Source organism: Prorops nasuta, unplaced genomic scaffold (genome assembly GCF_024137725.1).
Source record: "Prorops nasuta isolate Cenicafe-Biocafe unplaced genomic scaffold, Cenicafe_Pnas_1.2 PNAS00037, whole genome shotgun sequence".
NCBI lineage: Eukaryota > Metazoa > Arthropoda > Insecta > Hymenoptera > Bethylidae > Prorops > Prorops nasuta.
In genome coordinates this window covers 315,476-328,094 of record NW_027116834.1, presented here as the reverse complement: position 1 = coordinate 328,094, position 12,619 = coordinate 315,476, and positions in this window count along the sequence as shown.

The following is a 12,619-nucleotide window of genomic DNA, read 5'->3' as shown; positions in this document are numbered from 1 at the left end:
TAGCCCCTTTATAAGTACTCCCTGACCCCAAGTGAGTTACCATATCACCTGTATAAGTACTCCCTGACCCCAAGTGAGTTATCCTAGCCCCTTTATATGTACTCTCTGACCGCAAGTGAGTTACCCTAGACACATAGAAGTACTCCCTGACCCCAAGAGAGTTATTCTAGCCCCTTTATATGTACTATCTGACCGCAAGTGAGTTATCCTAGCCCGTTTATATGTACTCCTAGACCCCCAGTGGGTTACCCTAGTCCCTTATAAGTACTCTCTGACCACAAGTGAGTTACCCTGGTCCCATATAAGTACTCACAGACACCAAGTGAGTTACCCTAGTCCCATATAAATACTCCTTGACCCAAAGTGAGTTAACCTAGCCCCTTTATAAGTACTCCCTGACCCCAAGTGAGTTACCATATCACCTGTATAAGTACTCCCTGACCCCAAGTGAGTTATGCTAGCCCCTTTATATGTACTCTCTGACCGCAAGTGAGTTACCCTGGTCCCATATAAGTACTCACAGACACCAAGTGAGTTACCCTAGTCCCATATAAATACTCCTTGACCCAAAGTGAGTTAACCTAGCCCCTTTATAAGTACTCCCTGACCCCAAGTGAGTTACCATATCACCTGTATAAGTACTCCCTGACTCCAAGTGAGTTACCCTAGTCCTATATAAGTACTCACACACCAAGTGAGTTACCCTAGTCCCATATAAGTACTCCTTGACCCAAAGTGAGTTAACCTAGCCCCTTTATAAGTACTCCCTGACTCCAAGTGAGTTACCCTAGTCCTATATAAGTACTCACAGACACCAAGTGAGTTACCCTAGTCCCAAATAAGTACTCCTTGACCCAAAGTGCGTTACCCTAGCCCCTTTATAAGTACTCCCTGACCCCAAGTGAGTTACCATATCACCTGTATAAGTACTCCCTGACCCCAAGTGAGTTATCCTAGCCCCTTTATATGTACTCTCTGACCGCAAGTGAGTTACCCTAGTCACATAGAAGTACTCCCTGACCCCAAGAGAGTTATTCTAGCCCCTTTATATGTACTCTCTGACCGCAAGTGAGTTATCCTAGCCCCTTTATATGTACTCCCAGACCCCCAGTGAGTTACCCTAGTCCCTTATAAGTACTCCCTGACCACAAGTGAGTTACCCTGGTCCCATATAAGTACTCACAGACACCAAGTGAGTTACCCTAGTCCCATATAAGTACTCCTTGACCCAAAGTAAGTTAACCTAGCCCCTTATAAGTACTCCCTGACTCCAAGTGAGTTACCCTGGTCCCATATAAGTACTCACAGAAACCAAGTGAGTTATCCTAGCCCCTTTATAAGTACTCCCTGACACCATGTGAGTTATCCTGGCCCCTTTATATGTACTCTCTGACCGCAAGTGAGTTATCCTAGCCCCTTTGTATGTATTCTCTGACTGCAAGTGAGTTATCCTAGCCGTTTTATATGTACTCCCTGACCCCAAGTAAGTTATCCTAGCCGATTTATATGTACTCCCTGACCCCAAGTGAGTTACCCTAGCCCTTTAATAAGTACACCCTGACCCTAAGTGAGTTACCCTGGTCTCATATAAGTACTCACAGACACAGAGTGAGTTACCCTAGTCCCATATAAGTACTCCTTGACCCAAAGTGAGTTACCCTAGCTCCTTTATAAGTACTCCCTGACCCCAAGTGAGTTACCATATCACCTTTATAAGTACTCCCTGACCCCAAGTGAGTTATCCTAGCCCCTTTATATGTACTCTTTGACCGCAAGTGAGTTACCCTAGACACATAGAAGGACTCCCTGACCCCAAGAGTGTTATTCTAGCCCCTTTATATGTACTCTCTGACCGCAAGTGAGTTATCCTAGCCCCTTTATATGTACTCCCAGACCCCCAGTGAGTTACCCAAGTCCCTTATAAGTACTCTCTGACCACAAGTGAGTTACCCTGGTCCCATATAAGTACTCACAGACACCAAGTGAGTTACCCTAGTCCCATATAAGTACTCCTTGACCCAAAGTGAGTTAACCTAGCCCCTTTATAAGTACTCCCTGACTCCAAGTGAGTTACCCTAGTCCTATATAAGTACTCACACACCAAGTGAGTTACCCTAGTCCCATATAAGTACTCCTGGACCCAAAGTGGGTTACCCTAGCCCCTTTATAAGTACTTGCTGACCCCAAGTGAGTTACCATATCACCTGTATAAGTACTCCCTGACCCCAAGTGAGTTATCCTAGCCCCATTATATGTACTCTCTGACCGCAAGTGAGTTACCCTAGTCACATAGAAGTACTCCCTGAACCCAAGAGAGTTATTCTAGCCCCTTTATATGTACTCTCTGACCGCAAGTGAGTTATCCTAGCCGTTTTATATGTACTCCCTGACCCCAAGTGAGTTACCCTAGCCCTTTAATAAGTACACCCTGGCCCCAAGTGAGTTACCCTGGTCTCATATAAGTACTCCTTGACCCAAAGTGAGTTACCCTATCCCCTTTATAAGTACTCCCTGACTCCAAGTGAGTTATCCTAACCACTTTTTAAGTACTCCCTGACACCATGTGAGTTATCCTATCCCCTTTATATGTACTCTCAGACCCCAAGTGAGTTACCCTAGTCCCATATAAATACACTCTGACCCTATGTGAGTTACCCTAGTCCCATATAAGTACTCCCTGACCCCAAGTGAGTTTCCCTAGCCCCTATATAAGTACTCCCTGACCCCTAGTGAGTTATCCTAGCCCCTTTATATGTACTCTCTGACCGCAAGTGAGTAAACCTAGTCCCATATAACTACTCCCTGATCCCATGTGAGTTACCCTAGCCCCTTTATAAGTACTCCCTGACCACAAGTGAGTTACCCTAGTCCCATATAAGTACTCCCAGACCCCAAGTGAGTTACCCTAGTCCCATAGAAGTACTCCCTGACCCCAAGTGAGTTACCATATCACCTGTATAAGTACTCCCTGACCCCAAGTGAGTTATGCTAGCCCCTTTATATGTACTCTCTGACCGCAAGTGAGTTACCCTAGTCACATAGAAGGACTCCCTGACCCCAAGAGTGTTATTCTAGCCCCTTTATATGTACTCTCTGACCGCAAGTGAGTTATCCTAGTCCCATATAAGTACTCCCAGACCCCAAGTGAGTTACCCTAGTCCCATAGAAGTACTCCCTGACCCCAAGTGAGTTACCATATCACTTGTATAAGTACTCCCTGACCCCAATTGAGTTATCCTAGCCCCTTTATATGTACTCTCTGACCGCAAGTTAGTTACCCTAGTCACATAGAAGTACACCATGTCCCCAAGAGAGTTATTCTAGCCCCTTTATATGTACTCTCTGACCGAAAGTGAGTTATCCTAGCCCCTTTATATGTACTCCCAGACCCCTAGTGAGATACCCTAGTCCCTTATAAGTACTCCCTGACCCCAAGTGAGTTACCCTACCCCCTTAATAAGTACACCCTGGCCCCAAGTGAGTTACCCTGGGCCCAAATAAGTACTCCTTGACCCAAAGTGAGTTAACCTAGCCCCTTTATAAGTACTCCCTGACTCCAAGTGAGTTACCCTGGTCCTATATAAGTACTCACAGACACCAAGTGAGTTACCCTATTCCCATATAAGTACTCCACGACCCAAAGTGCGTTACCCTAGCCCCTTTATAAGTACTCCCTGACCCCAAGTGAGTTACCATATCACCTGTATAAGTACTCCCTGACCCCAAGTGAGTTATCCTAGCCCCTTTATATGTACTCTCTGACCGCAAGTGAGTTACCCTAGTCACATAGAAGTACTCCCTGACCCCAAGAGAGTTATTCTAGCCCCTTTATATGTACTCTCTGACCGCAAGTGAGTTATCCTAGCCCCTTTATATGTACTCCCAGACCCCCAGTGAGTTACCCTAGTCCCTTATAAGTACTCCCTGACCACAAGTGAGTTACCCTGGTCCCATATAAGTACTCACAGACACCAAGTGAGTTACCCTAGTCCCATATAAGTACTCCTTGACCCAAAGTAAGTTAACCTAGCCCCTTATAAGTACTCCCTGACTCCAAGTGAGTTACCCTGGTCCCATATAAGTACTCACAGAAACCAAGTGAGTTATCCTAGCCCCTTTATAAGTACTCCCTGACACCATGTGAGTTATCCTGGCCCCTTTATATGTACTCTCTGACCGCAAGTGAGTTATCCTAGCCCCTTTGTATGTATTCTCTGACTGCAAGTGAGTTATCCTAGCCGTTTTATATGTACTCCCTGACCCCAAGTAAGTTATCCTAGCCGATTTATATGTACTCCCTGACCCCAAGTGAGTTACCCTAGCCCTTTAATAAGTACACCCTGACCCTAAGTGAGTTACCCTGGTCTCATATAAGTACTCACAGACACAGAGTGAGTTACCCTAGTCCCATATAAGTACTCCTTGACCCAAAGTGAGTTACCCTAGCTCCTTTATAAGTACTCCCTGACCCCAAGTGAGTTACCATATCACCTTTATAAGTACTCCCTGACCCCAAGTGAGTTATCCTAGCCCCTTTATATGTACTCTTTGACCGCAAGTGAGTTACCCTAGACACATAGAAGGACTCCCTGACCCCAAGAGTGTTATTCTAGCCCCTTTATATGTACTCTCTGACCGCAAGTGAGTTATCCTAGCCCCTTTATATGTACTCCCAGACCCCCAGTGAGTTACCCAAGTCCCTTATAAGTACTCTCTGACCACAAGTGAGTTACCCTGGTCCCATATAAGTACTCACAGACACCAAGTGAGTTACCCTAGTCCCATATAAGTACTCCTTGACCCAAAGTGAGTTAACCTAGCCCCTTTATAAGTACTCCCTGACTCCAAGTGAGTTACCCTAGTCCTATATAAGTACTCACACACCAAGTGAGTTACCCTAGTCCCATATAAGTACTCCTGGACCCAAAGTGGGTTACCCTAGCCCCTTTATAAGTACTTGCTGACCCCAAGTGAGTTACCATATCACCTGTATAAGTACTCCCTGACCCCAAGTGAGTTATCCTAGCCCCATTATATGTACTCTCTGACCGCAAGTGAGTTACCCTAGTCACATAGAAGTACTCCCTGAACCCAAGAGAGTTATTCTAGCCCCTTTATATGTACTCTCTGACCGCAAGTGAGTTATCCTAGCCGTTTTATATGTACTCCCTGACCCCAAGTGAGTTACCCTAGCCCTTTAATAAGTACACCCTGGCCCCAAGTGAGTTACCCTGGTCTCATATAAGTACTCCTTGACCCAAAGTGAGTTACCCTATCCCCTTTATAAGTACTCCCTGACTCCAAGTGAGTTATCCTAACCACTTTTTAAGTACTCCCTGACACCATGTGAGTTATCCTATCCCCTTTATATGTACTCTCAGACCCCAAGTGAGTTACCCTAGTCCCATATAAATACACTCTGACCCTATGTGAGTTACCCTAGTCCCATATAAGTACTCCCTGACCCCAAGTGAGTTTCCCTAGCCCCTATATAAGTACTCCCTGACCCCTAGTGAGTTATCCTAGCCCCTTTATATGTACTCTCTGACCGCAAGTGAGTAAACCTAGTCCCATATAACTACTCCCTGATCCCATGTGAGTTACCCTAGCCCCTTTATAAGTACTCCCTGACCACAAGTGAGTTACCCTAGTCCCATATAAGTACTCCCAGACCCCAAGTGAGTTACCCTAGTCCCATAGAAGTACTCCCTGACCCCAAGTGAGTTACCATATCACCTGTATAAGTACTCCCTGACCCCAAGTGAGTTATGCTAGCCCCTTTATATGTACTCTCTGACCGCAAGTGAGTTACCCTAGTCACATAGAAGGACTCCCTGACCCCAAGAGTGTTATTCTAGCCCCTTTATATGTACTCTCTGACCGCAAGTGAGTTATCCTAGTCCCATATAAGTACTCCCAGACCCCAAGTGAGTTACCCTAGTCCCATAGAAGTACTCCCTGACCCCAAGTGAGTTACCATATCACTTGTATAAGTACTCCCTGACCCCAATTGAGTTATCCTAGCCCCTTTATAAGTACTCTCTGACCGCAAGTTAGTTACCCTAGTCACATAGAAGTACACCATGTCCCCAAGAGAGTTATTCTAGCCCCTTTATATGTACTCTCTGACCGAAAGTGAGTTATCCTAGCCCCTTTATATGTACTCCCAGACCCCTAGTGAGATACCCTAGTCCCTTATAAGTACTCCCTGACCCCAAGTGAGTTACCCTACCCCCTTAATAAGTACACCCTGGCCCCAAGTGAGTTACCCTGGGCCCAAATAAGTACTCCTTGACCCAAAGTGAGTTAACCTAGCCCCTTTATAAGTACTCCCTGACTCCAAGTGAGTTACCCTGGTCCTATATAAGTACTCACAGACACCAAGTGAGTTACCCTATTCCCATATAAGTACTCCACGACCCAAAGTGCGTTACCCTAGCCCCTTTATAAGTACTCCCTGACCCCAAGTGAGTTACCATATCACCTGTATAAGTACTCCCTGACCCCAAGTGAGTTATCCTAGCCCCTTTATATGTACACTCTGACCGCAAGTGAGTTACCCTAGACACATAGAAGTACTCCCTGACCCCAAGAGAGTTATTCTAGCCCCTTTATATGTACTTTCTGACCGCAAGTGAGTTATCCTAGCCCGTTTATATGTACTCCTAGACCCCCAGTGAGTTACCCTAGTCCCTTATAAGTACTCTCTGACCACAAGTGAGTTACCCTGGTCCCATATAAGTACTCACAGACACCAAGTGAGTTACCCTAGTCCCATATAAGTACTCCTTGACCCAAAGTGAGTTAACCTAGCCCCTTTATAAGTACTCCCTGACTCCAAGTGAGTTACCCTAGTCCTATATAAGTACTCACAGACACCAAGCGAGTTACCCTAGTCCCAAATAAGTACTCCTTGACCCAAAGTGCGTTACCCTAGCCCCTTTATAAGTACTCCCTGACCCCAAGTGAGTTACCATATCACCTGTATAAGTACTCCCTGACCCCAAGTGAGTTATCCTAGCCCCTTTATATGTACTCTCTGACCGCAAGTGAGTTACCCTAGTCACATAGAAGTACTCCCTGACCCCAAGAGAGTTATTCTAGCCCCTTTATATGTACTCTCTGACCGCAAGTGAGTTATCCTAGCCCCTTTATATGTACTCCCAGACCCCCAGTGAGTTACCCTAGTCCCTTATAAGTACTCCCTGACCACAAGTGAGTTACCCTGGTCCCATATAAGTACTCACAGACACCAAGTGAGTTACCCTAGTCCCATATAAGTACTCCTTGACCCAAAGTAAGTTAACCTAGCCCCTTATAAGTACTCCCTGACTCCAAGTGAGTTACCCTGGTCCCATATAAGTACTCACAGAAACCAAGTGAGTTATCCTAGCCCCTTTATAAGTACTCCCTGACACCATGTGAGTTATCCTGGCCCCTTTATATGTACTCTCTGACCGCAAGTGAATTATCCTAGCCCCTTTGTATGTATTCTCTGACTGCAAGTGAGTTATCCTAGCCGTTTTATATGTACTCCCTGACCCCAAGTAAGTTATCCTAGCCGATTTATATGTACTCCCTGACCCCAAGTGAGTTACCCTAGCCCTTTAATAAGTACACCCTGACCCTAAGTGAGTTACCCTGGTCTCATATAAGTACTCACAGACACAGAGTGAGTTACCCTAGTCCCATATAAGTACTCCTTGACCCAAAGTGAGTTACCCTAGCTCCTTTATAAGTACTCCCTGACCCCAAGTGAGTTACCATATCACCTTTATAAGTACTCCCTGACCCCAAGTGAGTTATCCTAGCCCCTTTATATGTACTCTTTGACCGCAAGTGAGTTACCCTAGACACATAGAAGGACTCCCTGACCCCAAGAGTGTTATTCTAGCCCCTTTATATGTACTCTCTGACCGCAAGTGAGTTATCCTAGCCCCTTTATATGTACTCCCAGACCCCCAGTGAGTTACCCAAGTCCCTTATAAGTACTCTCTGACCACAAGTGAGTTACCCTGGTCCCATATAAGTACTCACAGACACCAAGTGAGTTACCCTAGTCCCATATAAGTACTCCTTGACCCAAAGTGAGTTAACCTAGCCCCTTTATAAGTACTCCCTGACTCCAAGTGAGTTACCCTAGTCCTATATAAGTACTCACACACCAAGTGAGTTACCCTAGTCCCATATAAGTACTCCTGGACCCAAAGTGGGTTACCCTAGCCCCTTTATAAGTACTCCCTGACCCCAAGTGAGTTACCATATCACCTGTATAAGTACTCCCTGACCCCAAGTGAGTTATCCTAGCCCCATTATATGTACTCTCTGACCGCAAGTGAGTTACCCTAGTCACATAGAAGTACTCCCTGAACCCAAGAGAGTTATTCTAGCCCCTTTATATGTACTCTCTGACCGCAAGTGAGTTATCCTAGCCGTTTTATATGTACTCCCTGACCCCAAGTGAGTTACCCTAGCCCTTTAATAAGTACACCCTGGCCCCAAGTGAGTTACCCTGGTCTCATATAAGTACTCCTTGACCCAAAGTGAGTTACCCTATCCCCTTTATAAGTACTCCCTGACTCCAAGTGAGTTATCCTAACCACTTTTTAAGTACTCCCTGACACCATGTGAGTTATCCTATCCCCTTTATATGTACTCTCAGACCCCAAGTGAGTTACCCTAGTCCCATATAAATACACTCTGACCCTATGTGAGTTACCCTAGTCCCATATAAGTACTCCCTGACCCCAAGTGAGTTTCCCTAACCCCTATATAAGTACTCCCTGACCCCTAGTGAGTTATCCTAGCCCCTTTATATGTACTCTCTGACCGCAAGTGAGTAAACCTAGTCCCATATAACTACTCCCTGATCCCATGTGAGTTACCCTAGCCCCTTTATAAGTACTCCCTGACCACAAGTGAGTTACCCTAGTCCCATATAAGTACTCCCAGACCCCAAGTGAGTTACCCTAGTCCCATAGAAGTACTCCCTGACCCCAAGTGAGTTACCATATCACCTGTATAAGTAATCCCTGACCCCAATTGAGTTATCCTAGCCCCTTTATATGTACTCTCTGACCGCAAGTTAGTTACCCTAGTCACATAGAAGTACACCATGACCCCAAGAGAGTTATTCTAGCCCCTTTATATGTACTATCTGACCGCAAGTGAGTTATCCTAGCCCGTTTATATGTACTCCTAGACCCCCAGTGGGTTACCCTACCCCCTTAATAAGTACACCCTGGCCCCAAGTGAGTTACCCTGGTCCCATATAAGTACTCCTTGACCCAAAGTGAGTTAACCTAGCCCCTTTATAAGTACTCCCTGACTCCAAGTGAGTTACCCTGGTCCTATATAAGTACTCACAGACACCAAGTGAGTTACCCTATTTCCATATAAGTACTCCATGACCCAAAGTGCGTTACCCTAGCCCCTTTATAAGTACTCCCTGACCCCAAGTGAGTTACCATATCACCTGTATAAGTACTCCCTGACCCCAAGTGAGTTATCCTAGCCCCTTTATATGTACTCTCTGACCGCAAGTGAGTTACCCTAGACACATAGAAGTACTCCCTGACCCCAAGAGAGTTATTCTAGCCCCTTTATATGTACTATCTGACCGCAAGTGAGTTATCCTAGCCCGTTTATATGTACTCCTAGACCCCCAGTGGGTTACCCTAGTCCCTTATAAGTACTCTCTGACCACAAGTGAGTTACCCTGGTCCCATATAAGTACTCACAGACACCAAGTGAGTTACCCTAGTCCCATATAAATACTCCTTGACCCAAAGTGAGTTAACCTAGCCCCTTTATAAGTACTCCCTGACCCCAAGTGAGTTACCATATCACCTGTATAAGTACTCCCTGACCCCAAGTGAGTTATGCTAGCCCCTTTATATGTACTCTCTGACCGCAAGTGAGTTACCCTAGTCACATAGAAGTACTCCCTGACCCCAAGAGAGTTATTCTAGCCCCTTTATATGTACTCTCTGACCGCAAGTGAGTTATCCTAGCCCCTTTATATGTACTCCCAGACCCCCAGTGAGTTACCCTAGTCCCTTATAAGTACTCCCTGAACACAAGTGAGTTACCCTGGTCCCATATAAGTACTCACAGACACCAAGTGAGTTACCCTAGTCCCATATAAGTACTCCTTGACCCAAAGTGAGTTAACCTAGCCCCTTTATAAGTACTCCCTGACCCCAAGTGAGTTACCATATCACCTGTATAAGTACTCCCTGACCCCAAGTGAGTTATCCTAGCCCCTTTATATGTACTCTCTGACCGCAAGTGAGTTACCCTAGTCACATAGAAGTACTCCCTGACCCCAAGAGAGTTATTCTAGCCCCTTTATATGTACTCTCTGACCGCAAGTGAGTTATCCTAGCCCCTTTATATGTACTCCCAGACCCCCAGTGAGTTACCCTAGTCCCTTATAAGTACTCCCTGAACACAAGTGAGTTACCCTGGTCCCATATAAGTACTCACAGACACCAAGTGAGTTACCCTAGTCCCATATAAGTACTCCTTGACCCAAAGTAAGTTAACCTAGCCCCTTATAAGTACTCCCTGACTCCAAGTGAGTTACCCTGGTCCCATATAAGTACTCACAGAAACCAAGTGAGTTATCCTAGCCCCTTTATAAGTACTCCCTGACACCATGTGAGTTATCCTGGCCCCTTTATATGTACTCTCTGACCGCAAGTGAGTTATCCTAGCCCCTTTGTATGTATTCTCTGACCGCAAGTGAGTTATCCTAGCCGTTTTATATGTACTCCCTGACCCCAAGTAAGTTATCCTAGCCGATTTATATGTACTCCCTGACCCCAAGTGAGTTACCATATCACCTTTATAAGTACTCCCTGACCCCAAGTGAGTTATCCTAGCCCCTTTATATGTACTCTTTGACCGCAAGTGAGTTACCCTAGACACATAGAAGGACTCCCTGACCCCAAGAGTGTTATTCTAGCCCCTTTATATGTACTCTCTGACCGCAAGTGAGTTATCCTAGCCCCTTTATATGTACTCCCAGACCCCCAGTGAGTTACCCAAGTCCCTTATAAGTACTCTCTGACCACAAGTGAGTTACCCTGGTCCCATATAAGTACTCACAGACACCAAGTGAGTTACCCTAGTCCCATATAAGTACTCCTTGACCCAAAGTGAGTTAACCTAGCCCCTTTATAAGTACTCCCTGACTCCAAGTGAGTTACCCTAGTCCTATATAAGTACTCACACACCAAGTGAGTTACCCTAGTCCCATATAAGTACTCCTGGACCCAAAGTGGGTTACCCTAGCCCCTTTATAAGTACTCCCTGACCCCAAGTGAGTTATCCTAGCCCCATTATATGTACTCTCTGACCGCAAGTGAGTTACCCTAGTCACATAGAAGTACTCCCTGAACCCAAGAGAGTTATTCTAGCCCCTTTATATGTACTCTCTGACCGCAAGTGAGTTATCCTATCCCCTTTATATGTACTCTCAGACCCCAAGTGAGTTACCCTAGTCCCATATAAATACACTCTGACCCTATGTGAGTTACCCTAGTCCCATATAAGTACTCCCTGACCCCAAGTGAGTTTCCCTAGCCCCTATATAAGTACTCCCTGACCCCTAGTGAGTTATCCTAGCCCCTTTATATGTACTCTCTGACCGCAAGTGAGTAAACCTAGTCCCATATAACTACTCCCTGATCCCATGTGAGTTACCCTAGCCCCTTTATAAGTACTCCCTGACCACAAGTGAGTTACCCTAGTCCCATATAAGTACTCCCAGACCCCAAGTGAGTTACCCTAGTCCCATAGAAGTACTCCCTGACCCCAAGTGAGTTACCATATCACCTGTATAAGTAATCCCTGACCCCAATTGAGTTATCCTAGCCCCTTTATATGTACTCTCTGACCGCAAGTTAGTTACCCTAGTCACATAGAAGTACACCATGACCCCAAGAGAGTTATTCTAGCCCCTTTATATGTACTCTCTGACCGAAAGTGAGTTATCCTAGCCCCTTTACATGTACTCCCAGACCCCTAGTGAGATACCCAAGTCCCTTATAAGTACTCCCTGACCCCAAGTGAGTTACCCTACCCCCTTAATAAGTACACCCTGGCCCCAAGTGAGTTACCCTGGTCCCATATAAGTACTCCTTGACCCAAAGTGAGTTAACCTAGCCCCTTTATAAGTACTCCCTGACTCCAAGTGAGTTACCCTGGTCCTATATAAGTACTCACAGACACCAAGTGAGTTACCCTATTTCCATATAAGTACTCCATGACCCAAAGTGCGTTACCCTAGCCCCTTTATAAGTACTCCCTGACCCCAAGTGAGTTACCATATCACCTGTATAAGTACTCCCTGACCCCAAGTGAGTTATCCTAGCCCCTTTATATGTACTCTCTGACCGCAAGTGAGTTACCCTAGACACATAGAAGTACTCCCTGACCCCAAGAGAGTTATTCTAGCCCCTTTATATGTACTATCTGACCGCAAGTGAGTTATCCTAGCCCGTTTATATGTACTCCTAGACCCCCAGTGGGTTACCCTAGTCCCTTATAAGTACTCTCTGACCACAAGTGAGTTACCCTGGTCCCATATAAGTACTCACAGACACCAAGTGAG